General features: G+C 52.8%; 6 non-coding genes and 1 pseudogene across 6 annotated transcripts; 2 read left to right on the plus strand and 5 right to left on the minus strand.

Moving 5' to 3' along the window:
• The first annotated feature begins 4,529 nt into the window (after nucleotides 1–4,529).
• On the plus strand, nucleotides 4,530–4,712 carry LOC120376300 (annotated as a pseudogene).
• An 8,139-nt stretch (nucleotides 4,713–12,851) lies between these two features.
• Nucleotides 12,852–13,037, minus strand: LOC120376429. The gene has a single exon (XR_005587308.1). It is a non-coding gene; the product is annotated as a U2 spliceosomal RNA (small nuclear RNA).
• A 509-nt stretch (nucleotides 13,038–13,546) lies between these two features.
• Nucleotides 13,547–13,738, minus strand: LOC120376325. Its single transcript, XR_005587212.1, has one exon. It is a non-coding gene; the product is annotated as a U2 spliceosomal RNA (small nuclear RNA).
• Nucleotides 13,739–14,520: 782 nt separating this feature from the next.
• LOC120376501 lies at nucleotides 14,521–14,713 on the minus strand. Its single transcript, XR_005587363.1, has one exon. It is a non-coding gene; the product is annotated as a U2 spliceosomal RNA (small nuclear RNA).
• Nucleotides 14,714–17,022: 2,309 nt separating this feature from the next.
• Nucleotides 17,023–17,208, minus strand: LOC120376475. The gene has a single exon (XR_005587350.1). It is a non-coding gene; the product is annotated as a U2 spliceosomal RNA (small nuclear RNA).
• Nucleotides 17,209–17,938: 730 nt separating this feature from the next.
• LOC120376190 lies at nucleotides 17,939–18,102 on the plus strand. The gene has a single exon (XR_005587097.1). It is a non-coding gene; the product is annotated as a U1 spliceosomal RNA (small nuclear RNA).
• Nucleotides 18,103–20,030: 1,928 nt separating this feature from the next.
• On the minus strand, nucleotides 20,031–20,146 carry LOC120375960. Its single transcript, XR_005586891.1, has one exon. It is a non-coding gene; the product is annotated as a U5 spliceosomal RNA (small nuclear RNA).
• Nucleotides 20,147–26,277: the final 6,131 nt, after the last annotated feature.

A 26,277-nucleotide genomic window follows, 5' to 3' on the forward strand; every position in this document is an offset into this window, starting at 1 on the left:
TACAGTCAAATAACAGACTCTACATTTTGCATGTACTTACCTTAGCAGGGCTCATTTAAAAAAAATTAGCTAAACTCAAAACTTTAGACACTGTGCAGATGAAGATCACTTATCTTCAGATTGTATTTTTAAATCTGTCTGTAAAGTAACTTAAAATGTCTATGAAAATAAATACAGTTCCAAGTATGATACTAATAGCAATGATGGAGTGAAATGTTAGTGAGTCACCTACATGATAGTGACCAGTTAACACAAATGCCGAAATAACTAGAGAAATAAATTCCCATTCGTAAAACAGAGAAAAAAAACTTTAATCCCCTATGTAAACTAAGTAAATATGTTTTCAGTGGAATGAAAAACAATTGACTAAAATAGAGGAGATAATGGCAGTAACATGGAGCGTGTCTCTTAGAGAACGTAAGCAGATTTTATTTATTTTTATTTATCTCTACTAAAGATGGGGTAAAAAGTATCAACCTTGTGTTTCTGATACCTGCATTAAAGCTCCAGAACTGATACCTCAAGGCTTGGGATAGGGAATATCTTGCTGTATTGTCTCCTGATTGTTCTAAATTTACTTTTAAATTTAATATGTGGCTGTATTAAGATTATGGGAAAAGAGGTACCAAGTGGTAACAGGGTGAACAATTAGCAGGAAGATTAATTTTAAATAAAAATTTTTTTGTAAAGGCACCTCTGTTTCCAAATGTGCCTTAACCACAGGATACAGGTTGTGTGTCAATGCTAATGAGGTATAATCAGAATCACATTATAAAAAGGGGGTGCCCAGAGCAGGAAAATTGAGCTCCCTATGGGAAATTCCAGCAGGAACCATCCCTCTACTGATGATCAATCCATGAGAGACACCTCAGACCCTAATACTATTGAACAGGATGTGAGTAGAACTAGAGTTGTAACTTTTGCACAGGTCTTCATATAATGTCTATATGCCTTGGGTCGTCATAACCTTAACTGTAACTTCAATAAAACTTGTAAAACCGACTAGACCTTGTAGCTGTGAATGTCTGTGTGGTCACTCCCCTTGGTCTTTGTGTGTTCCTAGAGACTGTGCATTTGAAGCAAGTAGCAGAGGCGACTTTCACTCTGTTAAGCTTGAAACTGTCGCCACCAGAGCCGACCCCGCGGCGGTGTAATGCCACATTACAAACTGCACTTTAAATAAAAGGCTGCACAATACACCACACACCAGGCCACCCTCACTTCTGCGCTGCTGCTGGCGGTGGCATGGCCTTCAGAGCTGGCGCTCGGCCAGCACCCGCCGCTATCAGGCTGCCCTGCCAGTGCTGAATTTGTGCCATGGCTGAGCTCTGGCACCTCTTTCAATACAAATTAAGCACTAGAGGGAGGCACCGGGGCCTGGACGTGACGGTGGGGAGCCCGTGAGGGCCAGGGGGGATGGGGGGCACCAAAATACAAGTTCACCCAAGGCGCCATTTTCTCTCAGGCCAGCCCTGGAGCTGGGTATGGGGGAGGGGCACATCCCCTAAGGCCGTGGTTCTCAAGCAGGGGTCCCTGGACCTCTGGGGGGCTGCGAGCTGGTTCCAGGGGCTCCTCCAAACAGGGCCAGTGTTAGACTCGCTTGGGCCCAAGGCAGAAAGCCCAAACCTCCCTGCCTGGGGCCATGAGCCCTGCCACCAGGGGCTGAAGCCAAAGCTGGAGCAATTAGCTCTGTGGGGGGCCCTGTCACATGGGGCCCCAGGCAATACCCCCGTTTGCTACCCCCTAACACCAGCCCTTGCTTTTCTGTGCAGAAAACCAGGCATATGCAGGGCAGTGGGGGTTTTATAACATGTTCAGGGGCCTCAGAAAGAAAACAGTTGAGAACCCCTGACTAAGCCTCATTGGTGGGTGCCCCTCTACATCTCACAGCCGCCGCTGGTTAGTCGGTGAGGCTCCAGCCCTGGGATTCTGCTCCCCTTACCTAGCCCCACCTAGGTGTGTTCTTTGCTCTTCCACAAATCAGAGCATTTCCACCTTCTAACCTCATGGGTCTGTTCCTAGAATGGAAGCCACATATTACCCAGATCCCAACAGGTTTGCTACACCCTGGCTTCCTCCCATTCTCCACCCTGTGAATTTCCTGCCCCGCACCAACCTCTAAACCAGACTGCCCAAGCCTCCCACCTCCTGTGTATCTGCTGTCACTCTCCCTCCAGCAGGAACCCACCAATAACCCCCAATAATCCCTACCTGAACGGGCTCCTCTGCAGCCATTTCCCTTCCCTGTCCCATGGGAGGATGGGATGAACCGGAGCGAGACGTGGGCATCATTCTGCAGCCTGGCAGGGTGAGAAGGGCAGTTGTGGAGGTTTCAGAACTGGCTTTAGTTCATTTCACATCACAATTCCCCCAGGCCCTTTCCCTGCAGACAGACATCCTAGACTCTGCCATGCTGGGAAATGCTCAATCTCTTTATTACAGTGCAGACCTGACCCCTCCTGCCAGGGGTAAATCCACAGACATTTTTCAGCCTCTGCAGTAATAAAGTCTCTGAACAAAATGCTAGAAAGGAGCAGAACCAAAGGGGCTGGGAAGGCTCCATAGGGGACACTGGTTCCTCCTTCCCCACCGGTGCCCCAGCCATGCCCTGTGGCTGGCAGAGAACGGCCACCCCATCTCCACCCCAGAGGGAGCTGTGTCTCAGGGCTCCCCCAAACAGCACCCAGGAACCCCCATCCCTTTTGGGGAATGACTCATGGCAACAATTTCCCACCCAAACAAGGACGAATTGCTGCAGATGAAATGGGGGGTGGGGGGAAGCCCCCCAAATATGAGGAAAATTTAAATTGATATTTGAGAATTATGGAGAAAATCGGGAAAAATAAGAGACTAGAGAGTCAATAATTTTAGGAAAAACGAGGGAATCTCCTTGGGTTTGACGGTCCTGTGTGGTGAGGGGAGAGAAAAGGGGGAGAACCAGAGAGACTTGTTACCAGTGCTGGGGAGGGAAGTGGCACAGACCGGGGAAGGAGGCAGGTATCTCCCCCCCCACTCACACACACTCTCCCCCTGGACTTTCCCGGCTGCCCAGAGACCGTTCAACCCCCACCTGCCCCACTGCCCTTCCCCCGCTTGCAGCTCCGGCTTCTCCCTCCGTCCCCGCCAGCCACACAACGGGGAACCCCCGGGCCCCAGGCTCTGGCCCCACCTGGATCCCAGCGGGGCCGGGGGCAGATCCTGGCTGCAGCTGAGAACAGCGGCTCCGCTCCGGCCCGGGCGGCTCCAGCGCTGCTGGCAGCACGTGGCCACCAGGGAGCAGCTGCTGAGCCCGGGCTCCTGCGTCACAATGTGCCAGAGCCCCGCCCCCAGGAGCTGCCCCGCCCCGGCCTGTGCCAGAGCCCCGCCCCGGGAGCTGCCCTGCCCTCGTGCTGTGCCAGAGCCCCGCCCCAGAAGCTGCCCTGCCCCGGCCTGTGCCAGAGCCCCGCCCCGGGAGCTGCCCTGCCTCGTGCTGTGCCAGAGCCCCGCCCCAGGAGCTGCCCTGCCCCGGGCTGTGCCAGAGCCCCGCCCCAGGAGCTGCCCGCCCCGGGCTGTGCCAGAGCCCCGCCCCAGGAGCTGCCCTGCCCTCGGGCTGTGCCAGAGCCCCGCCCCAGGAGCTGCCCTGCCCCGGGCTGTGCCAGAGCCCTGCCCCAGGAGCTGCCCTGCCCCTGGCTGTGCCAGAGCCCCGCCCCAGGAGCTGCCCCGCCCCGGCCTGTGCCAGAGCCCGCCCCGGGAGCTGCCCCGCCCCCGTCTGTGCCCGAGCCCCGCCCCCAGGAGCTGCCCAATGTCCCATCTCTGGGCTTTGTTCTCCTGCCTCCTTGTTCCCAGCACCCACCGCTCCCAGCTGCTCCCTTCCTGTGTCTGCAAACACACACACACACACCCGGGGCGGCTTGCAGCGCTCGCTGGGGCTGGCTTCAGTGGCTGAAGTTGCCGCCATCTCTGCTTCACCTGGGGGGGGGGGGAGACAAAGCCAGGAGATGGTCCCAGGGTGTGAAAGCAGAATTAGGGGGCAGGGAAAGAAGGACTGTTTGGAAAGGTGGGTTTTTTGCGAGGGGAGGGGAGGTCATTCCTGTATTGGACCAACTGCCGGTGGGGAGAGAGAGAGAGCGAGAGGGAGAGAAGCCACACGCAAGCTGCGCTCTTTCCCCAGCAGCAGGTGGGCCACGCTGTCTCTCTGCTGGCCTGGCTTCCCGGGACGGGACCAGCTACCACTACAGGGCAGGCAAGAGCGGTGGCCCAGGCGGGCAGGGGGAGGGGCCCGAGCGGAGGGGCAGAGCCGCGTGGGCGGGTATGCAGATCTGTGTGCGAGCAGAGCATTGCGGGCGCGGACGCAGGCAGCCCGCCAGGGCCCGACGCGGGCACCGGGAGCTCGGCGTGGGGAAGGGAGGGGCTCTGGGGGAAGCGTCGGGGCAGCTGTCGGCAGTGGGGGCCGGTGTGGGCGAGGCCGGCGGTGGGGGCGCGGCGGTCCGCCCCGTGTGTTATAAGTACGGGGCGAGCGAGGGCGGGCGGCGGCCGGGCAGCAGGAACTCATACTTACCCGGCAGGGGAAATACCATGATCATGAAGGTGGTTTTCTCAGGGTGAGGATCATCCATTGCACTGTAGGTGTGCTGACCCCTGCGATTTCCCCACACAATTCTGTGTGTTTTGTATTGATTATTCATAATTTTGCCTGTATTGTTTGTACTGAGGAAGAGAGAGAAATTTCTTCAGGGATTAATAAGATTAGACCCTATGAATGTCTATCTTGGATTTATAGAGATTGTGTATTTTTTTCTCTTCTTTGTTTTATTCTTTTAATAAACTCTTTTAAGTTCAGGACTTGGTTAAGTTCCTTACCTGTGGATTCAGGGGAAGGAAGCTAGGTGCCACTCTGTGGAGACAAGGGTTGTCTCCAAGCAGAGAAAGCAGGAGAGGGAGGGGGAAGTGGGCTGCTTCCCTGTGTGTAGAGATTCAAGGGGTTTGAATCTGGGTTTCCCAGGGGAAGCTTGGGGGACAGGCAGTGTGTCAGACACTTTAACCTGACTGGTGGCAGCGAGAAGGAATCCTACCCTAAGGGTTAGGGTGGGGGGAGAATACCTGCGGGTCCCCATCTTTGAACCCACAAGCTCAAAGTTGCCCAAAAGTAGCTATTGTGTCATACAGGAAGCCTGTGATATGCAGGGGGTCAAATAAGATGCTCTAGTGGTCTCTTCTGGCCATAAAATCGACTAATTTCTGAAAAACTGAGTGTAGCATTGGGAGCAGCGTCTGATGTTTTCCTGTCTAGCCAGCTTGCTGCCTAGAACGAACGCTCCTTGAGTGGGGTGATCCACAGGGAGTAGCTCAAACCTCCAAAGTGCCTGGCCAGGGGCAGGACATTGGCACAGCAAGGGAGGGGTGTGGCAGTGACATCACAAAGGCTTTTTGCAGGACCTCAGACTATTGGTCAAAGGTGGTGGGGAGGTGGTGACCTCACAGAGAGATGCTGACATCAGCCAGGCAGGACAGGGGCGAGGGGCCAGGGAAACCTCAGAGACCCCTGTGGCTTTGCTTCAGCAAGTCTCCTTCTCCAGGTCTCTCTTTGAGGACTGAGAGAGTATTCGGGTTCAGGCACATGAGCGCCAGGAGGAACCTCTTTTGAGTTTTCTCCTTCCCTTTTAGTGATTTTACTAGAAAACAGAAGTCCCTGTTTAGAAGGTAAGAGCCTCCTCGAGGGAAGGGGTGTCCTGGGGGTGTCACAGTTCAGATGCCAGTGGCCCCCCTACACTGTCAGGAAGTTCCCACCACCCTGCTCTGTGTTCGCAGGGCAGGAGAGAGCAGCATCCACGGCGGTGATTTACTCCTGGCTGCCGGAGCAGAGCAGCACGCTCAGCTTTCAGAACTTCCCAGAGCAATGAAAGGGGAGGGGCCTGTGGCTCTGTAACAGGAATGCAGGGCAGGCAAGTTCACAGCAGGCATTGTGGGATACTGGAGAAGGCGAGTTGTGGTGGTATAATGAACAGCAGAATTTAGTCTGTTACTTTCAGTTTGCTGCAAAAAGCTCTAGACCTCTCATCGAAGTCATTTTATTTTGTCAGCAAAACAGGGCAGTTTTGTCGCCAGACGTGGCATTGCAGTGTGTGCACCAGCCACAAGCTGCCAACCGAGAGAGCGTTGTGTGTTTTTCACACACCTGAGCAATATAATTCTGCTGAAACAACTTTGTAGTGCAGACCTGGCCAAAGATTCACTCACACACAACTTGTAAGGGAAATGTCACCTGCTCCTCTGCTTTGGAGAATCCAAAGACAAGCAAAGCTTGTCAGGCCCTGGTAGCGATGGCAGAGAGTCAGGTGTGGGCAGACAGTGTGTTTTAGTCTCTTACAGGTACCATGGCTTAGCTGGCTAAAGCACCTGTTTTGTAAATAGTAGATCCTGGGTTCAACTCCCAGTGGTGCCTGGTTGTTGGAGCACCTGCTATTGGCTACTGTCAGAAGAGAAGTTTCAGAGCTAGATGGGCCTTTGGTCTAGCCCAGTGTGGTTTTTCTTATGGTTTAAATAACACTCACAGGCACTGATAATAGAGTTACTGAAAGTTTGGGAGTTAGGAGCTGATAGCTCAGTGGTCCAGTCCCCACACAGATGACCCCCTCCCTCTGGGACAGGGGCAGGTCTGAGCTCTCCCCCAAATGCTCATTGTGGCTGCTAGAATCTGTGAGCAGCTTGTTTAGTTTACGCCAAAGGTTGAGTCCTGCTTTGTGCACCGTGTGTGAGAATGAAAATCCTAAACTGCCCTTTGAAATAACGAATGCAGCAGGACGTGTTATTGTCCCTGCCCCCAAGCAGAGAGACCAATGGAGAAATGCCATCGAGTCCAAGGTAATACTCCCCTGCCATTTTACCTTTTTTGCTGGCTAAACTCCTTCTTATCTGCCCAGCCTAGGCTGTCCTCTGCCTCAGCTGCTGCTCCCGGCCTGCTCTAGAGTCAAACATGCGGGGCCCCCAGGGGAACAGAGGCTGGGACAGGGCAGCAGCCTGGGCTGGGCTGGGAAGATGCTGGGAGTTCTCGTTCCCTGAGAACTGGCCTGGCTCCCTTCTCAACAGCAAACAAATCAATTCCACGTCCCCTCCCCAGAAAAACCAGCCTGGAGCCAAGGGCAGCAGGGGATGATTCCCTCCAGTTCCCACCAAGGCAGGAGAGAACCCAGGGTGTTTCTAGCAGAGCTTATGGAACTGACATGGGGAAACCAGCCTTTAATAACAGGCAGTTCCAGTTGAAGCTCAGTGTTTTTAACAATTTCTACAACATTAAATAACCCTTCAATCCTAGTGTCACCATCCATAAAATTGCTTCAGTCTTACAGGTTCCCAAGTGCACAACTAAACATCTCTTCAAATCCAAGGGAGTGGAGATCAGTCAGTGTTCAGAGTCATCCCACATAAAAGAACCATGTTGTGGTACATACTGGCCCCATCATGTGGCTATCGCCTTCCTCCTCTCTGTTAAAAGTTTTGGTATTTTGCACAGAAACTTTCTTCCTCAGGAGAGACCTGGGATCCAGGGCTACCAGCCAGACAAATACCTTTAAGAGGAGGCGTAACCTTTCAAAAAAATGATCTCCTTCTTCAATTCAGTGACAGCCTGAAATGCTACTTATCCCAGCAGAGCTGGAGGATTGAAAGCAGCTACATCAAACCCCTGTGTAGCTCGCAGGAATGAACACAAATGCTCCCTTGTATCTGAAGTGATGTTTAGTTTTACCCTTTGTTAACTAGAAGTCTAAAGGGAAAGGCAGTGGTGGTGTCACATATAAAGAGTGATACACGAAACAATCGTCATAGTTATGCCTATAGTGACTGCAAAATCTTTCTATATTCTCCTTAATATCATCAGTGTATTATTTTCTCTGGCATCTAGACATTAACTAGACCTTGACCAAGAAATTTGGATCTTGATAAAATAATCAACTATCCCTCGTTAAGATAATGGACTTGACACCCACTCGGGTGTCTCCATGCAGGTTCAAGTACTAACAACAGTGGCTGCCTTTTAGCCATAGCTTTTAATCAGGGCAATAAATTGATACAAATTCCTGTTAAATAATTTCTCAGCCAGAGTCCTTCACCCACATTCCTTAGGGCACTGGGCCACATGTGGACGTTTCATTTCCCGTCTCAATTTCACACAGAGACACAATTTCATTTGCAGAGATCCATGAACAGCAAAACCTCCCTGTGTCTCTGGTCTGAGCCAGGGCATTTGATTCCAGTGAACCCTTCTCTCCTGCAATGGCAATGGTCAGAGAGAGGGGACGTGGCCACCTGCATCCCTGCCAGGGAGATATTGGCTCGGCTCTTTCTTTCTGCTGCTGTTGTTAGTCCATGAAACATCAGGGATGGAATGCAAGGCTGAGTTCATGCACCAGCCCCCTGAAACATTTCAGTGCCCCAGAGAGATCCTGACCCCTGGTATTGGAATGATAGGGTGGAGATTCGAATAGGAAAGGGACTGTCTGAATTGTCAGTGTGGGGAATGAACAACAACCTATAGCAATGTTGTTAGCCACAAACACACTAATCATGCTACAGCTGGAAGGGAAATGGGCAAGAACTCTTGCTGTTCAGCCATGGACACACTTACACTAATGTACAACCGTGAGTGTGCTGGGGGAGCTGATCTGAGCAATTTGAAGTGACAATTTTGTGAGAACAGAATCATGGTGTAGTGCAGCAGCTGTACAACAAGTAGTTGTGGCTGAGTGGAGTAGACAGTTGCTTCAGTGAGGGGAGGGGTTTTCCATTCCTGTGATAGCTGCATTGGCAGAACAATCTTTCCTTTCATTTAGCACTATCTAACCACGGCTTAGGTCAGTTTAATTATACTGGTTCTGGGGTTTTTCACACCCTGAAAGACGTACTTGGAGTTGTTAGAGGGTTTATCCCAGCACCCTCCCATTCCCTGGTCCTTCTCACGTGACCAGAGAGCAGCAATACACGAAGCTCAAAGGTGCAAACAATTCAATGTTTATTGGGGTAAACTTCCAGCAAGCAATGATTCCAATTTCCTTCCTCAGTATCCCCCTTCCCAGCTCTGACACCACAGAGCTTTGCCTATGTCCCTGTTCCCCTTCCCTGTTCCTATTCCCTCCCTTAGCAAAACATAATTCTAATTCTCCTACCCCCTTTCTCATTCTCATTCCCATTCCCATTCCCCCCCTTACTTCCTGACTGACTGCAGACTATATAGTAAAACTTGAGTTCTGCTTAGCTATACCCTAACCACTCATTTTACTGAAATGTAACTAACCAATCCTAACATATTGTAACATGATTATCTAACCATTTATACCCTACCACCTTAATTGGTTTACACCCAACAATTTAATTATACAGCAGATAGAAACAATCACAGCACCAGACAGAGATTATACAGACAAGCAATAGGAAAGTGGGGACTACAGTGATAGAACAACAAAGAAATGAGGATTTCACACCCCAGCTATTGACCAGTGAGTTGTTCCTAGACAGGATGCTATCCTGGTAGAGGTTGTGGGTGCTGGTTGCTTAACTTTCTGGCGAGTGGCGGCGCCTGGGGCTCCCGACAGGAGTCTTCCGACAGGCCGGGTGGCAGTTGCCCAGGCACTTCGCGAGGCTCTCCGGGCCGCTCAGGAAGCGGCAGCCAGGGCAGGGGGCAGGGATCCCCGGCCAGAGGGGCGGCAGCAGGAACCTGCGGCAGAGCCCCTCGGGCAGCAGCTGGGGCGTGGGGCAGGTATCCCTTGGCTGCTCCGGCCAGAGCATATAGCGGGGCTCCCCAGGCTGTGCAGGTGGCTGGGGCGTGGGGCAGGGATCCCCCGGCGGCTCAGCCGTTAGCGGCTGGAGCACGTAGCCGGTCACCCCAGGCTGCCAGGGCGGCGGCGGTAACCGGGAGGAGGGGCGGCAGTCCCCCAGCGGCTCGGGCAGCGGCCACTGGGGCGCGGAACAGGAGTCCCTGGGCAGCCCAAGCAGCGGCGGCAGCTGGGGCTCGGTGCCGGGACAGGGGTCCCCCGGTGGCACGAGCAGCGGCAGCATACCGCGGGGCTCCTCGGGCCGCCCAGGCGGCGGTATCCGGGGCGTGGGGACGGGATCCCCCGGCGGCTCGGGCACCAGCCGCTGGGGCGCGGGGCAGGAATCGGCGGCTCAGGCCGCAACAGCGGGAGCACGCCGCAGGGCTCCCCAGCCCGCCCAGGCGGGAGCGGCCGGGGCGCCGGGCGGGGGATCCCCGGGCAGCGGCGGCGGAGGCGCGCCGAGGGGTTCCCGGGATTGGCGATTGGGCGCGGGCAGGAGGCCCCGGCGGCTCCAGCGAGCGCGCGCGACCCCGGGAGCGGCAAATGGGCCGAGGGCCGAGTCCCCAGCGCCCAGGCAGCGGCAGCGGAGCACCCCGCCGGGCTCCCCGGACTGCCCGGGCGGCGGCATCCGGGGCGCGGGGCTGGGGTCCCCGGGCGGCTCGGGCAGCGGCCGCCGGGCGTTAGGCAGGGATCCCGGGCAGCGGCGGCGAGGCGCGCCGAGGGTTCCCGGGATTGGCGGTCGGGCCGCGGGCCGAGGCCCCGACGGCCCCAGCGGCGGCGGCGCGAGGGCGCCACGGGCCCCGGGAACGGCAAACGGGCGCGTGCCAGGAGTCCCCCGGCGCTCAGGCAGCGGCAGCTGGGGCGCGGGCTGGGGTCCCGGCGGCTCGGGCAGTGGCCGCCGGGCGTGGGGCTGGGATCCCGGGCGGCTCGGGCAGCGGCCGCCGGGCGCCGAGCAGGAGTCCCTGATCAGCGGCAGCGGAGGGGCTCCCATGGCCGATCAGGCGGCGACCGCCGGGTCCCGGGGCTGAGATCCCCGGGCAGCGGCGGCAGAGGCACGCCGAGGGGCTCCCCGGGCCGATCAGGTGGCGGCAGCCGGGGCCTGGGGCTGAGATCCCGGGGCCGCGGCAGCGGAGGTCCGCCATGGGGCTCCCCGGGCTGATCCGGCAGCCACCGGGGCACGGGACAGGAGTCCCCCAGCAGATCGGGATCAGCGATCCGGCCGCGCGGCAGCCGGGGCAGGCTGGGATCCCCGGGCAGCAGCAGCTGGGACGCGGGGCTTGGGGCAGGGACTCTTCCGCGTCTCAGGCAGTGGCCGGAGCCTGCGGTGGGGCTACTCAGGCAGCCCCTGCAGCAGCAGCGCAGTGCAGGTGGCTCCTGATAGCGGGGCTGTGGGGTCCCGCGAGGGCCGGGGCTGGGGTGCAGTGGGGCACTTACCCATGGGGAGTAGCGGTTGGTTAGTGGGCGTCTCCTCCGGCAGTTGAGGCGGGCGGGAACGGGCTCCAGCTGGTGCTAGCGATGGTGAGGCTGTAGGTTCCTCCAGCGGTGGGGGGTGGCGCTCGGCAGTCAGGTCAGCTCCTTGCAGCTGCTGGTCATCAGGGAGAGGTTTCTCGGGCTGTGGGTGTTGCTGAGTATCCAGGAGTTTGTCTGGCGGCAGGTGGATAGCAGGGTGATCCACTGGTAACTGGGGAGCATGACGCCTGCTCCCCTGTGTGGGGGGGGGTCTTGCTCTGTCGGTCTTGGGATACGGGAGCTGATTGCTGTAGCACCTCGGTCTCCAGACTTCCTGGCTCGGCATGTCCCTGGGACCCTAGGGGCTACTATAGTCGGGAGCCTGTGCAGGGCAGCAGAGTGCTCCTGGACAGGGGGTGGCTCCCTGGCAGGGGCGGCTCTAGACCCCAGCGCACCAAGCAGGCGCTTGGGGCGGCCGTTTCCCGGGGGGGCGGCATTTGGCTCCGGTTGACCTCCCACCGTCATGCCTGCGGCAGGTCCACCGGAGCCCGGAACGAGCGTACCTGCCGCAGGCGTGACTGCGGCGGGTCCCGTCTTCCCGCGGCTCCGGTTGAGCTCCCGCAGGCATGACTGTGGCAGGTTCGCTGGTCCCGGGCTCCGGTGGACCTGCCGCAGGCATGCCGGCAGGAGCTCAACCGGAGCCGCGGGAAGAGGGGACCCGCCGCGGGACCGGGGAAGGGCGGCGCAGCGCTCCGCGCTGCTTGGGGCAGCGTGATTTGTAGAGCCACCCCTGCTCCCTGGGCTGTGGTGCAGGAGCCCCAGGGTCTGTCTTATGGGACATTATTAGGTCCCCTCAGTATGTATCTCATAATAAAAGAGATTAAACTGATAAGAACAGATTTAAATTTTATTAGAGAATATTTAAAATAAACGATACAAAGTGTTTGATGCGTCAGTTATTGTGTCATTGGGGGTTACATACAGATTGTGGGGGGATGTTGACATTTTGGTGTTAGGCAGCACATACATATACATAGTCTGTCATGTCCCCAATGCGGGGTATACGGTGGGTCAGTTCAAGGTACAGCAAGTAAGCGGTGAGGGTACATCACTCATACAAACAGGTTACAGATAGTCATGGGCACGAATAAGCAGGCTGAGTAATGGGGTTGGGACAACCCTCACATGGTGGAGTATGGTTTGGTGGGTTCATGGCTTAGGGGATAGAGTCCAACGGGGGGTCCACAGGTTCCGTCCCCCCTGTGGGTGCACAGAGTCACGCCCGCTCACTCCTGGTACTGGTGGTGGCCGGTGACGTGCTCCGTGTAAATGTCTCTGGACCAGTGGATAGTGTCCGAGACCATTAAGCGTCTCATGAGCTGCGCTTAGCTCAAAGAGCCGAGAAGTGATGCTCGGGCTTTGCGGCACGCGCACACCCCCTGCCCCCACCTCGCCGGGGCGAGCACTCAGCCACGCACATGGCAAAGTTAAGGTCTGTCGCACTCGACTTGAGCTCAACTACACTTGATCTTAGCTCCAAGGAGCCGAGAAGCACAGAGCTTTACAGAGCACAAAGAATTTTGATCTGTTTTTTTTAAACCAGTATGTTCTCCCTGGGGGAGGTGCACCGTGCCCAGAAGTACTGCAATACCAGGCTGATGCGTGGAGCGGATGGAGCAAGCTCCTATTCCAACTCCCTGTTCCAAAAATCAATTTAATATACAGTCCTCAAATAAAGGACATATCAGATATTCAACTGATAAGAACAGATTTAAAGTTTATTAGAGAATATTTGAAAATGAACGATACAAAGTGTTTGAAGCGTCAGTTATCGTGTCATTGGTGGTAACATACAGGTTGTGGGGGGATATTAGCGTTTTGGTATTGGACAGCATAGATTTAAATGTTTATTAGAAAATGTTTAAGAATAGATGATACAGAGAGTTTGTAACATCAGTTATTGGTCATCAGGGGTGACATACAGAGTATAGGGGGATGCTAGTACTTTGGTATTGGACAGCACATAACTTATACAGTGTGCAATGTCCCCAATGTGGGGTATACTGTGGGCGAGTTCAAGATACAGTCAGCAAGCAGTGAGGGTACATCAGGCATACAACAGTTAAAGACAGTCATAGGTATAAATAAGCAAGCCAAGTAATGGGGATAGAATGACCCTCACATGGCAAAGTTAAGATCTGTCACACTCGACCTGAGCTCAACTACACTTGATCTTAGCTCCAAGGAGCCGAGAAGCACAGAGCACAAAGAATTTTGATCTGTTTTTCTTAAACCAGTATGTTCTCCCTGGGGGAAGGTGCACCGTGCCCAGAAATACTGCAATACCAGGCTGATGCGTGGAGCGGATGGAGCAAGCTCCTATTCCAACTCCCTGTTCCAAAAATCAATTTAATATACATTCCTCAAAAAAAGGACATATCAGATATTAAACTGATAAGAACAGATACTACGCTTGATCTTAGCTCAAAGAGCCGAGAAGCGATGCTCAGGCTTTGCGGCACGCGCACACCCCCTGCCCCCACCGCTTTCTACCTCGCCGGGGCGAGCACTCAGCCACGCAACGAACACCGTAGCGAGGTAACTCTAAGTGAGGCTCACTTCCCTAAAATGACTCCAGTGGAAGAATTCAAAGCAAGAACCCTTGACACACAATTCTGTTAAAAAAAAAAAAAGAAAGAAAGAAAGAGACAGTTCCCTGTACGCTCCTCCTTTCCACAAAAACCCACCCACTGACCTGCTGCCCCCGAGCCGCTCGCGCACCCCCCCCCCCGACACTTTTTTTTTCTTTAATTATTTTCCTTGAGTCACGCTAGGAATGTGACTCAAAGGGCCACAACCTTCCTCCTCTTCTGCTCCTATGAAGTAGCCCTCGTCTGGGCAAAACATTTACAGAGACTGTTTCCTAGGTTAAGAGGGTGGCATTTTCCCAATGGGAAAAGGGATGGAAATTTTCTCTTCTGTGGGGAGACGAGGGAAAGAACGAGCCAAAGCATGCCATTAATTCTGGAAGGTATACTAAAGAGAGCAGTTTAAGAACCTACACAGAATAGACTAAGAAAGCAGCTGTTTAACTGACCTACAAACAACGACAAAGTAAAATCTGCAAGAGCAGCCTTTCAACTCAGAGGCTTAATCATAAGATGTAACTAATAACTGATGAAAGAGTCACAGATGACTCGAAACCATACTCTTAGTACAAACCAAATGGTAACACAGACAACACAACTTTTCTTCGCTGCTCTTCAACCACGATATTCTCCCCATAGGGAGGCCCACCGTTCCTGGAGGTTCAGTGCCGCAATAACGGGGCGCTGTGTGCAGTGGATGGAGGAAGCTGCTATTCCGTCTCCCTATTCCAAAAATCAGTGTAATAGCTAGTCCTGAGATAGAGGAAGTATCAGTTATTAAAGTGATAAGAACAGATTTAAAACTGTGATTCCAGCGAATGTTAAAATGATCTAAACTACAGGTTAATAAAAGTATTTCTAGTCCTCTGCACAGAACGCTTAAATTATCCCCAAATCGCAAGTTTGGGTTTAAAAAGTCATAAAAGGCACATCATCCAGTATCTGACACTTGGTGAAATCTAAGTCTAGAACGTACAGCCATTTTGGGGGTTGTGCCCTGCTTCTCAACAGTCTGCCCTGAGGTTGCCACTCACAGTCACGAGCTACTCCAGACGGCTCAAGCCCCTCCCTCTCATGGATCAGTAACTGGTTAGCAGATAGGAAAGAAAGGGTAGGAATCAAGAGTCAGTTTTTATAACTGAAAGGGGTAAATAGCAGGCTTCCAAAGTATGAGACGAGACTACAGACATTAGGGCTTGTCAGCTTAGACAAGAGATGACTAAGATCCCTATAGGATACAGCACCGGTTCTCAACCAGGCGTCTGCCAAAGGAAACCTGGGCTCGACCCACCTCCGCGGGCCTCCAAGCCTGCCTGCCTGGTTTGCAGCAGGGGAGGGGCACAACAAAAAATTGCAGCATCACTGCAGAACACAAGAGAGAGCTGTCCCCCTGCCATCATCGGTAAGGGTTGCCTCCCAGCCACAAACAGGCAGCAGCTAGCCAAGGAAACACACACCACCGCTCTGTTCAAGGCGCAAAAGTCCGACCCCCATTCTGCTTTCTTCCCACGACATGAGATAACAATCTCTCAAAACTGGGGCGGAAACGCATAACGGTTACTCGCTAGGAAAAGTTGTGCTTTTGCTTTTGCTTTTCGGGAGCGGGGAAGCAGAGGGAGACAAAAGATTTATACCATCTGAAGAGAAACCAGAGCAACCTGCAGAGGCACTGCCAGGGGAAAGGCGCCTTCCGCTCAACTCGGAGTAACTACACCGACAGCCCCACTAAACCTCTCCCTTTTAGAGGAAATTTAATTGAACCGATTTAAATGCCAAATTGGCTCATGGGAACCGGGGACATTGGGAGCAAAACCAGCCCCTTGAGCAGCGACTGGCTTCGCTGCACGCAATGCACCGTGGGTATGGAAATGAGAGTTCCCCGCCGGCCTCCAGCGCTCAAAGGAGTCTTTTCTCAGGGCTGCGTTCCCCAGCTGGGCGGAGATTGGGATGCGGGGGAGGGGGAAAGCTGCTCTCCTGAGACAGTCCCGCTGACGCCCAGGCGCATGGCGGAGGGAGCCGGGCGGGAAGCCAGAGGGCAATCGGGCCCCCGCTGGGTTAGCAGGCTTAAAACCCAGGAGCAGACGCACACACCTTGCAAAGGGACAGGAGCCGGGATCGCGAGCAAGTGTCAACGTAGGGGGGAGGGGTAGCTCAGTGGCTTGAGCATTAGCCTGCTAAACCCAGGGTTGCAAGCTCAACCCAGGAGGGGGACCCTTTAGTGGGGGATCGGTCCTGCAGTGAGCAGCAGGTTGAACCTCCTGGCAGCCTCTGATTTTACTAAGATGATGGGGGTTTTTTTCATTTGTTTGTTTGTTTTTAAAAGTGTAGGCCACAGAGTTTAGGCGTAGAAGTTTCTGGTGGTCAGGGAATAACGTACAGATTGTTGAGGGGGTGCAAAATTCAGTTTAAGATCAGGTGGCGTAAGGAATACATCATCTGCCATAGCCCCGATTGGGAGTAAAAGGTTAACGGGTCAACGTACAGACACTGAGATAGGAGGGTAGGTTGTTCATATGACGGCTATGTTCAGGTGTGGAGTATAACGAGTGGATACGATGATGGGGCTGGGTTGACCCTCATTTGGTGAGATTTAACGTTCAGTGAGTTTACGGTTCGAGTTCATACGGTCCAACGGAAAACGTCTCTCGGTCATTGAGATTGTATCTGCCAGCCGGGGTGCGACCCGGCATTGTACCTGCTGCTTGGTCTGCCTCTGCTACAAAGTAGCTCACCTGAGATCCTCGGGGTTCGGTGAGCTGCAGCTAACCTGACCTGATGCACGGGAGCAGCTTTAAACAGCGCCGTCTCTGCCTGTGCGTGCAAACAAAACAACCAACCAACCAACCATCTCCCCAACAGCCCGGAAAGCCTTCATCCCTCATACTAATGGTTGAAAAGACTCGCCGCAGAAAAAAAGGATCCCAGCTCCTTAAACAATCCTCTAGCAAGACAAAGAACCTCACATATCTATCGACAGCCTCACAAAACATTAGACCCCAAGAAAACATAACAATATTTTATTGTAAAGAAGACAAGGGTTTCCAATCTGTTTTCAACAACTCGAACAAAACTGCTCTAAAGGGGCATCATTACAGTAAAATTCTTTCTGCTTTTCTAACCAGAAGATTCTCCCCAGAAGGAGAGGCACCACCGGTCCTGGAGGCACTGCAATACCAGGTCAATGCATGGGGTGGACAGAGCAAGCTCCTATTCCAGCCCCCTGTTTCAAAAATCAGTTTAATATACAGTCCTCAAATAAAGGACATATCCGATATTCAACTGATAAGAAGAGATTTAAAGTTTATTAGAAAATATTTGAAAATGAACGATACAGAGAGTTGAACTGTCAGATATTGGTCATCGGGGGTGACATACAGAGTATAGGGCAATTTTAGTTTAAAATGTTTATTAGAAAATGTTTAAGAATAGATAATACAGAGAGTTTGTAACATCAGTTACTGGTCATCAGGGGTGACATACGGAGTATAGGGGGATGCTAGTACTTTGGTATTGGACAGCACATAACTTATACAGTATGCAATGTCCCCAATGTGGGGTATACTGTGGGTGAGTTCAAGATACAGTCAGCAAGCAGTGAGGGTACATCACGCATACAACAGTTAAAGACAGTCGTAGGTATAAATAAGCAAGCCAGGTAATGGGGCTAGAATGACCCTCACATGGCAAAGTTAAGGTCTGTCGCACTCGATCTGAGCACTACACCCCATCTGAGCTCAAAGAGCTGAGCACGCAAGAGCGGCGCCCGGGCGGGCAGGGGGAGGGGCCCGAGCGGAGGGGCGGAGCCGCGTGAGCAGGTATGCAGATCTGTGTGCGAGCAGAGCATCGTGGGAGCGGACGCAGGCTGCCAGGCAGGGCCCGACTTTGGCACCGGGAGCTCGGCGTGGGGAAGGGACGGTCTCCGGGGGCCACGTCGGGGCAGCTGTCGGCAGTGGGGGCCGGTGTGGGCGAGGCCGGCGGTGGGGGCGCGGCGGTCCGCCCCGTGTGTTATAAGTGCGGGGCGAGCGAGGGCGGGCGGCGGCCGGGCAGCAGGAACTCATACTTACCTGGCAGGGGAGATACCATGATCACGAAGGTGGTTTTCCCAGGATGTGGGTCATCCATTGCACTACGGGTGTGCTAACCCCTGTGATTTCCCCAAATGCGGGAAACTCAACTGCATAATTTGTGGTAGTGGGGGACTGCGTTTGTGCTCTCCCCTGGTGATTGGTTTGAACAACAGACAACCGATAGTGGGCTGTTTAGGCTTAGTGCACTGCAAAGCAGGTTTTCAGGAAAACAGCTGTTATTCTGGGCCTTTGGGAGTGCTCTTTTCTACAGGCCCTGTACTTCTAGGTATCTTTGTCACACGTTCCTCCTTGTAAGCAAAGCTCAGCTCTGAAACTTTACTTGGGTCTCTCTGTGTTCTTGGCTTTCCCTAGTCTTTTGCAGCTGATCTGCTCTCTAGTCTGCTTTTGGGGGGCTTGGACCGGTGCCTTCCTTGGCTCTAAGGGGAGCTGCCTGCCTGCCTGCCTGCTCTGCTTCTTTCCCTGCTTGTAGCTTCTTGCCTGGCCCTTCTTCTCGGGCTCTTCCTCTTTTGACGGGAGGACGGCCTGTCCAAAACGCCTGTCCCACCCGGTCTCCTCGTCCAACAGGCAGCCGCGCCCCCTGCCCTGGGGCCGCTTTGGCTTTCGCTGTCTGTTCCTGTCTCTTGGTGGCCACCCTGTCTGTGCTACGGAGACTAGGCTGTCACAACCCCATGCTGGAGGAGGGCTTTCCGTTGCTTGAGGCCCACCCACCGCCTCCCCGAATGCCCTTTAGCTACGCTGCGGGTTAGGGCGGCGTGGCCGTGTCGCCCAGCAGCGGGTTTTCCCTTTTGCACACCTCTGACGGACGGAGCTGTTTTGACTTAACTGTTCAGCACACACCGACCCTCGGGCCTGGGCTGCACGGGGAACGTAAATCGGCGCGGCTACATCAGTCCGCGCCTTGGTCGGAAGAATTCTTCCGTCGACCTAGCTCCCGCCTTTCAGGGAGGTGGATGGCCGGCACCAACGAGGAAAACCCTCTCCAGGACCCTTCTCCGGGAACAGTGCCCTTCCGTTTGGGGAGATTATGCTGCTTTAAAAAAGAGAAATTGTTTAACTGCCTTTCTCTGAGGCAAGGTTGACTTTGTATTGCTTCCCTCGTGGCTCCTTATAGCAGTTGTGTTCTGAAATCTTTAGGGTTTGACTTCATTTATGATGAAATCTTGCTGTAACTTTATTCTAATTTTCAATGAGTAACTAGACCTGAGCTGTTTGGTGTGTTAGTGGAGGATTGTTTAAAAACCTGGGATTCCACTTTCGGCTGCCTTTCCATTACATTTCCTCTGAAAGCCCACCGAAAGCCTCCACTTCCTACATAACTCTCTCAAACCTGCAGCCATCAGGCATACAGAAGATGCTTACAGTTTCACTCCATACGAGTCCAGTTCCTTGCTGTTTCCTGTCTAACCACTGCACACATATGGTATCCCCTCCCTACCCGGAGCTGCTTCCTGGCTTTTGCGCTCAGGACAGGAAAACGAGAATGGAGAGGTAAGCTGTGCAGGAACTCTTCCTCAGCTCGCACTCCACCCCCCAAGGGCCTTTCGAGGTCTTCTACGGACTTCAGGTTTCATTTGATTTCCAAGGTTTATGGGCTCATTAATTAGCCATCTCTCCTAATGCAGGGATCCTACGGGTCAGACCAAAGATGGATGGCCCAAAAGAGCTAAGAAACAGAAATAAAGGTGAGAGCTAGGCGTTACATTCAGATGAGCATCCAGAAGCTGGCTGTGCCCTGGCATGTTCAACGCTGCCCAAAAGAAGGAGCTAGTCAGGTAGCACCCAAATCTGGTGGCTAGTCGGTCTGCTGGGAAATAAGGAAAAGGAAAAGAATTAAAGGAGTCAGGCAATAAAAAGGAAATGAAAAGGTTTGTCCAACGGGTTCTGTCTGATTGACCGTCTTCCCAGCTACCCGTCCAAGTTAAAGACCTAGCCCAGTATCCTGTCTGCTGACAGTGGCCAATGCCAGGTGCCCCCACTATACTTTTTTCATACTATAGAAAAGCTTCAGCCAGTGACACCAGCTCAGGGAGCACTCTTCTGTTTTTCTCACAGCAAGCAACAGCCTTGCCAAAACAAAGCCTTAAAAAATTGGGTACAAACTCATCAACATTCCTCTCCACGGAAATCTTTAGTAAAAGGCGAAAGATTTATACGAACTGAAGAGAAAGCAGAGTATGTAGAACTTGTGGCAGAGGCGCTGCCGGGGCAACCGCCTACGCTCCCAAAAGTCAGGGTGACTACTCTCCCAGCCCGCTACACCGCTAGCTTTCAGAGGAAATGGAATTGAACCGATTGGCAGTCCGAGTTGGATCATCGAAACCGGGGACACAGGGAGCAAAACCAGCCCCTCGACCAGGGACTCGCTTCGCTGCACGCAATGCACTGTGGCTATGCAAATAAGATGCTCGGCCGTCTCCGCGCTCAAAGGAGTCTTTTCTCCGGGCTGCCTCTGCTCCTTCCCCGGCTGGGCGGAGATTGGGATGGGGCAGCTGCTCTCCTGAGACAGTCCCGCTGATGCTCAGGCGCATGGAGGACGGAGCCCGGACGAGAAGCCAGAGGGCACTTGGCCCACAGCTAAAACCCGGAGCAAACGCACACACTTTGCAAAGTAACAGGAGCCGGGATCTCGCACATGAGATTCTATCTGCTGGCCGGGGTGCGACCCCGCGTTGTACCTGCCGCTTGGTCTGCCTCTGCTGCAAAGTAGCTCGCCTCGCTCAGATCCTTGGGGTTCGCTGAGCTGCAGCTCACCTTGATACATGGGAACAGCTTCAAATCATGGAATATCAGGGTTGGAAGGGACCTCAGGAGGTCATCTAGTCCAACCCAATCCCCAACTAAATCATCCCAGCCAGGGCTTTGTCAAGGCTGACCTTAAAAACCTCTCAGGAAGGAGATTCCACCACCTCCCTAGGGAACCCATTCCAGTGCTTCACCACCCTCCTAGTGAAAAAGGGTTTTCCTAAGATCCAACCTAAACCTTCCCCACCGCAACTTGGGACCATTGCTCCTCGTTCTGTCATCTGGTGCCACTGAGAACAGTCTAGATCCATCCTCTTTGGAACCCCCTTTCAGGTAGTTGAAAGCAGCGATCAACTCCCCCCTCATTCTTCTCTTCTGCAGACTAAACAATCCCAGTTCCCTCAGCCTCTCCTCATAAATCATGTCTTCCAGCCCCCTAATCACTTTTGTTGCCCTATGCTGGACTCTTTTCAGTTTTTCCACATCCTTCTTGCAGTGTGGGGCCCAAAACCGGACACAGTACTCCAGATGAGGCCTCATCAACGTCGAAGAGAAGGGAACGACCACATCCCTCGATCTGCTGGCAATGCCCCTATGTATACAGTCCAAAATGCCGTTAGCCTTCTTGGCAACAAGGGCACGCTGTCGACTCATATCCAGCTTCTCTTCCACTGTAACCTCTAGGTCCTTTTCTGCAGAACTGCTGCCTAGCCATTCGGTCCCTAGTCTGGAGCAGTGCACGGGATTCTTCCGTCCTAAGTGCAGGACTGGGCACTTGTCCTTGTTGAACCTCATCAGGTTTCTTTCAGCCCAATCCTCCAATTTGTCTAGGTCCCTCTGTAGCCTATCCGTACCCTCCAGCGTATCGACCGCTCCTCCCAGTTTAGCGTCATCTGCAAACTTGCTGAGAGTGCAGTCCACGCCATCCTCCAGATCCTTAACGAAGATATTGTACACAACCGGCCCCAGGACCGAGCCTTGGGGCACGCCGCTTGAGACCGGCTGCCAATTAGACGTGGAGCCATTGATCACTACCCGTTGAGCCCGAGGACCTAGCCAGCTTATAGTCCACCTTATAGTCCATTCATCCAGCCCAAACTTCTTGAACTTGCCGACAAGAATACTGTGGGAGACCGTATCAAAAACTTTGCTAAAGTCAAGGAAGAACACATCCATTGCTTTTCCCTCATCCACAGACCCAGTTCTCTCCTCACAGAAGGCAATTAGGTTAGTCAGGCGTGACTTGCCCTTGCTGAATCCATGCTGACCGCTCCTGATCACTTGCCTCTCCTCTAAGTGCTTCAGAATTGATTCCTTGAGGACCTGCTCCATGATTTTTCCAGGGACTGAGGTGAGGCTGACTGGCCTGTAGTTCCCGGATCCTCCTTCTTTCTTCCCTCTTTTAAAGATGGGCACTACATTAGCCTTTTCCCAGTCATTTGGGACCTCCCCCAATGGCCATGAATTTTCAAAGATAATGACCAGTGGCTCTGCAATCACACCCGCCAACTCCTTTAGCACCCTCGGATGCAGCGCATCCGGCCCCATGGATTTGTGCTCATCCAGCTTTTCTAAATAGTCCCGAAGCACTTCTTTCTCCACAGAGGGCTGGTCACCTCCTCTCCATGCTGTGCTGCCCAGAGCAGCAGTCTGGGAGCTGATTTTGTTCGTGAAGACAAAATCACGAAGGGGAGGGTGGGGAAGCATTGAGTACATTAGCTTTTTCCACATCCTCTGTCACTAGGTCGCCTCCCTCATTCTGTAAGGGGCCCACACTTTCCTTGACTTTCTTCTTGTTGCTAACCTCCCTGAAGAAACCCTTCTTGTTGTTACTCTTAACATCTCTTGCTAGCTGCAACTCCAAGCGTGAGTTGCCCTTCCTGATTTCACTCCTGCGTGCCTGAGCAATATTTTTATACTCCTCCCTGGTCATTTGTCCAATCTTCCACTTCTTCAACGGGCGCTGCCTGCCAGTGCACTCAGCCTCACTTGGCAGGTAACAAAAGGGATCGAGTGGCCGTCCAGTTTCTGGAGAGTGGCTGACAACACCCGACCTTCTGCCCTGAGGAGAAACTGACGTGAGACAAGGCAGGGGAGGTCACTCTTGTATTGGACCAACTTCCGGTGGGGAGAGAGCGAGAGAGAAGCGAAATGCAAGCTGCACTCTTTCCCCAGCAGCAGGTGGGCCACGTCGTCTCTCTGATGGCCTGGCTTCCCGGGACGGGACCCGCTACAACTTAGATAATTTTTTACCTCAAGGTTCCCAAGACACAGACAAGGTTTTCATCTCGAGGCCAAAAGACCAAAAACATCAAGACACTTGATCACGGCCAAGCACTTGGATAGGCCATTATTTAAAAGTTTATTAGAAAATATTTGAAAATGAACGATACAGAGAGTTGAAATGTCAGATATTGGTCATCGGGGGTGACATACAGAGTATAGGGCAATTTTAGTTTTAAATGTTTATTAGAAAATGTTTAAGAATAGATAATACAGAGAGTTTGTAACATCAGTTACTGGTCATCAGGGGTGACATACAGAGTATAGGGGGATGCTAGTACTTTGGTATTGGACAGCACATAACTTATACAAGTATCAGAGGGGTAGCCGTGTTAGTCTGGTTCTGTAGAAGCAGCAAAGAATCCTGTGGCACCTTATAGACTAACAGATGTTTTGCAGCATGAGCTTTCGTGGGTGAATACCCACTTCTTCGGATGCAAGCAGTGGAAATTTCCAGGGGCAGGTGTGTATATATAAGCAAGCAAGAAGCAGGCTAGAGATAACGAGGTTAGATCAATCAGGGAGGATGGGGCCCTGTTCCAGCAGCTGAGGTGTGAAAACCAAGGGAGGAGAAACTGGTTCTGTAATTGGCAAGCCATTCACAGTCTTTGTTTAGTCCTAAACTGATGGTGTTAAATTTGCAAATGAATTGGAGCTCAGCAGTTTCTCTCTGGGGGCTTGGCTACACTTACAAATTTGCAGCGCTGCAGCAGGGTGTGAAAACACACCCTCTGCAGCGCTGCAAATTGCGGCGCTACAAAGCGCCAGTGTAATCAAAGCCCCAGCGCTGGGAGCCGCGCTCCCAGCGCTGTCCGTTATTCCCCACAGGGAGCTGGAGTACGGACAGCGCTGGGAGAGTTTTCTCCCAGCGCTGGCGCTTTGACTACACTTAGCGCTTCAAAGCGCTGCCGCGGCCAGCGCTGCCGCGGCAGCGCTTTGAAGTTTAAGTGTAGCCATAGCCTGGAGTCTGGTCCTAAAGTTTTTTTGCTGGAGGATGGCCACCTTAAAATCTGCTATTGTGTGGCCAGGGAGGTTGAAGTGTTCTCCTACAGGTTTTTGAATATTGCCATTCCTAATGTCTGATTTGTGTCCATTTATCCTTTTCCTTAGAGACTGTCCAGTTTGGCCGATGTACATAGCAGAGGGGCATTGCTGGCATATGATGGCATATATTACATTGGTGGACGTGCAGGTGAATGAACCGGTGATGGTGTGGCTGATCTGGTTAGGTCCTGTGATGGTGTTGCTGGTGTAGATATGTGGGCAGAGTTGGCATCGAGATTTGTTGCATGGGTTGGTTCCTGAGCTAGAGTTACTATGGTGCGGTGTGCAGTTGCTGGTGAGAATATGCTTCAGGTTGGCAGGTTGTCTGTGGGCGAGGACTGGCCTGCCACCCAAGGCCTGTGAAAGTGTGGGATCATTGTCCAGGATGGGTTGTAGATCCCTGATGATGCGGTGGAGGGGTTTGAGCTGGGGACTGTATGTGATGGCCAGTGGAGTCCTGTTGGTTTCTTTCTTGGGCTTGTCTTGCAGTAGGAGGCTTCTGGGTACACATCTGGCTCTGTTGATCTGTTTCCTTATTTCCTCATGTGGGTACTGTAGTCTTGAGAATGCTTGGTGGAGATTTTCTAAGTGTTGGTCTCTGTCTGCGGGGTTAGAGCAGATACGGTTGTACCTCAGTGCTTGGCTGTAGACAATGGATCTTGTGGTGTGCCCGGGATGGAAGCTGGAGGCATGAAGGTAGGCATAGCGGTCGGTAGGTTTTCGGTATAGGGTGGTGTTAATGTGACCACCACTTATTTGCACCGTGGTGTCTAGGAAGTGGACCTCCCGTGTAGATAGGTCCAGGCTGAGGTTGATGGAGGGTGGAAGCTGTTGAAATCATGGTGGAATTTTTCTAGAGTCTCCTTCCCATGGGTCCAGATGATGAAGATGTCATCAATGTAGCGTAGGTAGAGAAGGGGCGTGAGTGGACAGGAGCTGAGGAAGCGTTGTTCCAGGTCAGCCATAAAAATATTGGCATATTGTGGGGCCATGCGGGTGCCCATAGCGGTGCCACTGATCTGGAGATATATATTGTCATTAAATTTGAAATAGTTGTGTGTGAGGATAAAGGCACAGAGCTTAGCAACCAGTTGTGCTGTGGCATCATCAGGGATACTGTTCCTGACAGCTTGTATTCCATCAGTGTGTGGGATGTTTGTGTAGAGAGCCTCTACATCCATGGTGGCTAGGATGGTGTTCTCTGGAAGGTCACCAATGCATTGTAGTTTCCTCAGGAAATCAGTGGTGTCACGGAGATAGCTGGGAGTGCTGGTAACATAGGGTCTGAGTAGGGAGTCCACATATCCAGACAGTCCTTCAGTGAGAGTTCCAATGCCAGAGATGATGGGGCGTCCAGGATTACCAGGTTTGTGGATCTTAGGTAGTAGATAGAATAACCCTGGTCGAGGTTCTAAGGGTAAGTTGATTTGTTCCGGTGTTAGTGTAGGGAGTGTCCTGAGTAGATGGTGCAGTTTCTTAGTGTATTCCTCAGTGGGATCTGAGGGAAGTAGCTTGTAAAATTTGGTATTGGAGAGTTGTCTGATGGCCTCCTTTTGGTAGTCAGACCTGTTCATGATGACAACAGCACCTCCTTTATCAGCCTCTTTGATTATAATGTCAGGATGGTTTCTGAGGCTGTGGATGGCATTGCGTTCTGCACGACTTAGGTTGTGAGGCAAGCGATGTAGTTTTTCCACAATTTCTGCCTGTGCACGTCGGCGGAAGCATTCAATGTATAGGTCCAAACTGTCATTTCGACCCTCAGGAGGAGTCCATGTGGAGTTCTTCTTCTTGTGCTGTTGGTGGGAGGGTAACTGTGTATCAGTGCGCTGTTCAGTGTTGTCCTGAAAGTATTCTTTGAGTCGGAGACGGCGAAAGTAGGCTTCCAGATCACCGCAGAACTGTATCATGTTGGTGGGGGTGGCAGGGCAGAAAGAGAGTCCCCGAGATAGGACAGACTGTTCTTCTGGGCTGAGTGTGTGGCTGGATAGATTGACGATATTGCTGGGTGGGTTAGGGGTATCACGGTTGTGGCCCCATGTGGCAGGTAGGAGTTTAGACAGCTTACAGTCCTTTTTCCTTTTTAGAGAGATGAAGTGGGTAATGTAGATCTCCTGTCTTATTTTAGTGAAGTCCGTTTGTATGGAAGTTTGGTTATTGATGAGAGTCTCTAGGTTGGAGAGCTCTTTTTTGATGTTTTCCTGTTTGCTGTATAGTATGCTGATCAGGTGGTTCCTC

Source organism: Mauremys reevesii, linkage group 12 (genome assembly GCF_016161935.1).
Source record: "Mauremys reevesii isolate NIE-2019 linkage group 12, ASM1616193v1, whole genome shotgun sequence".
In the NCBI taxonomy this organism is placed as follows: Eukaryota; Metazoa; Chordata; order Testudines; family Geoemydidae; genus Mauremys; species Mauremys reevesii.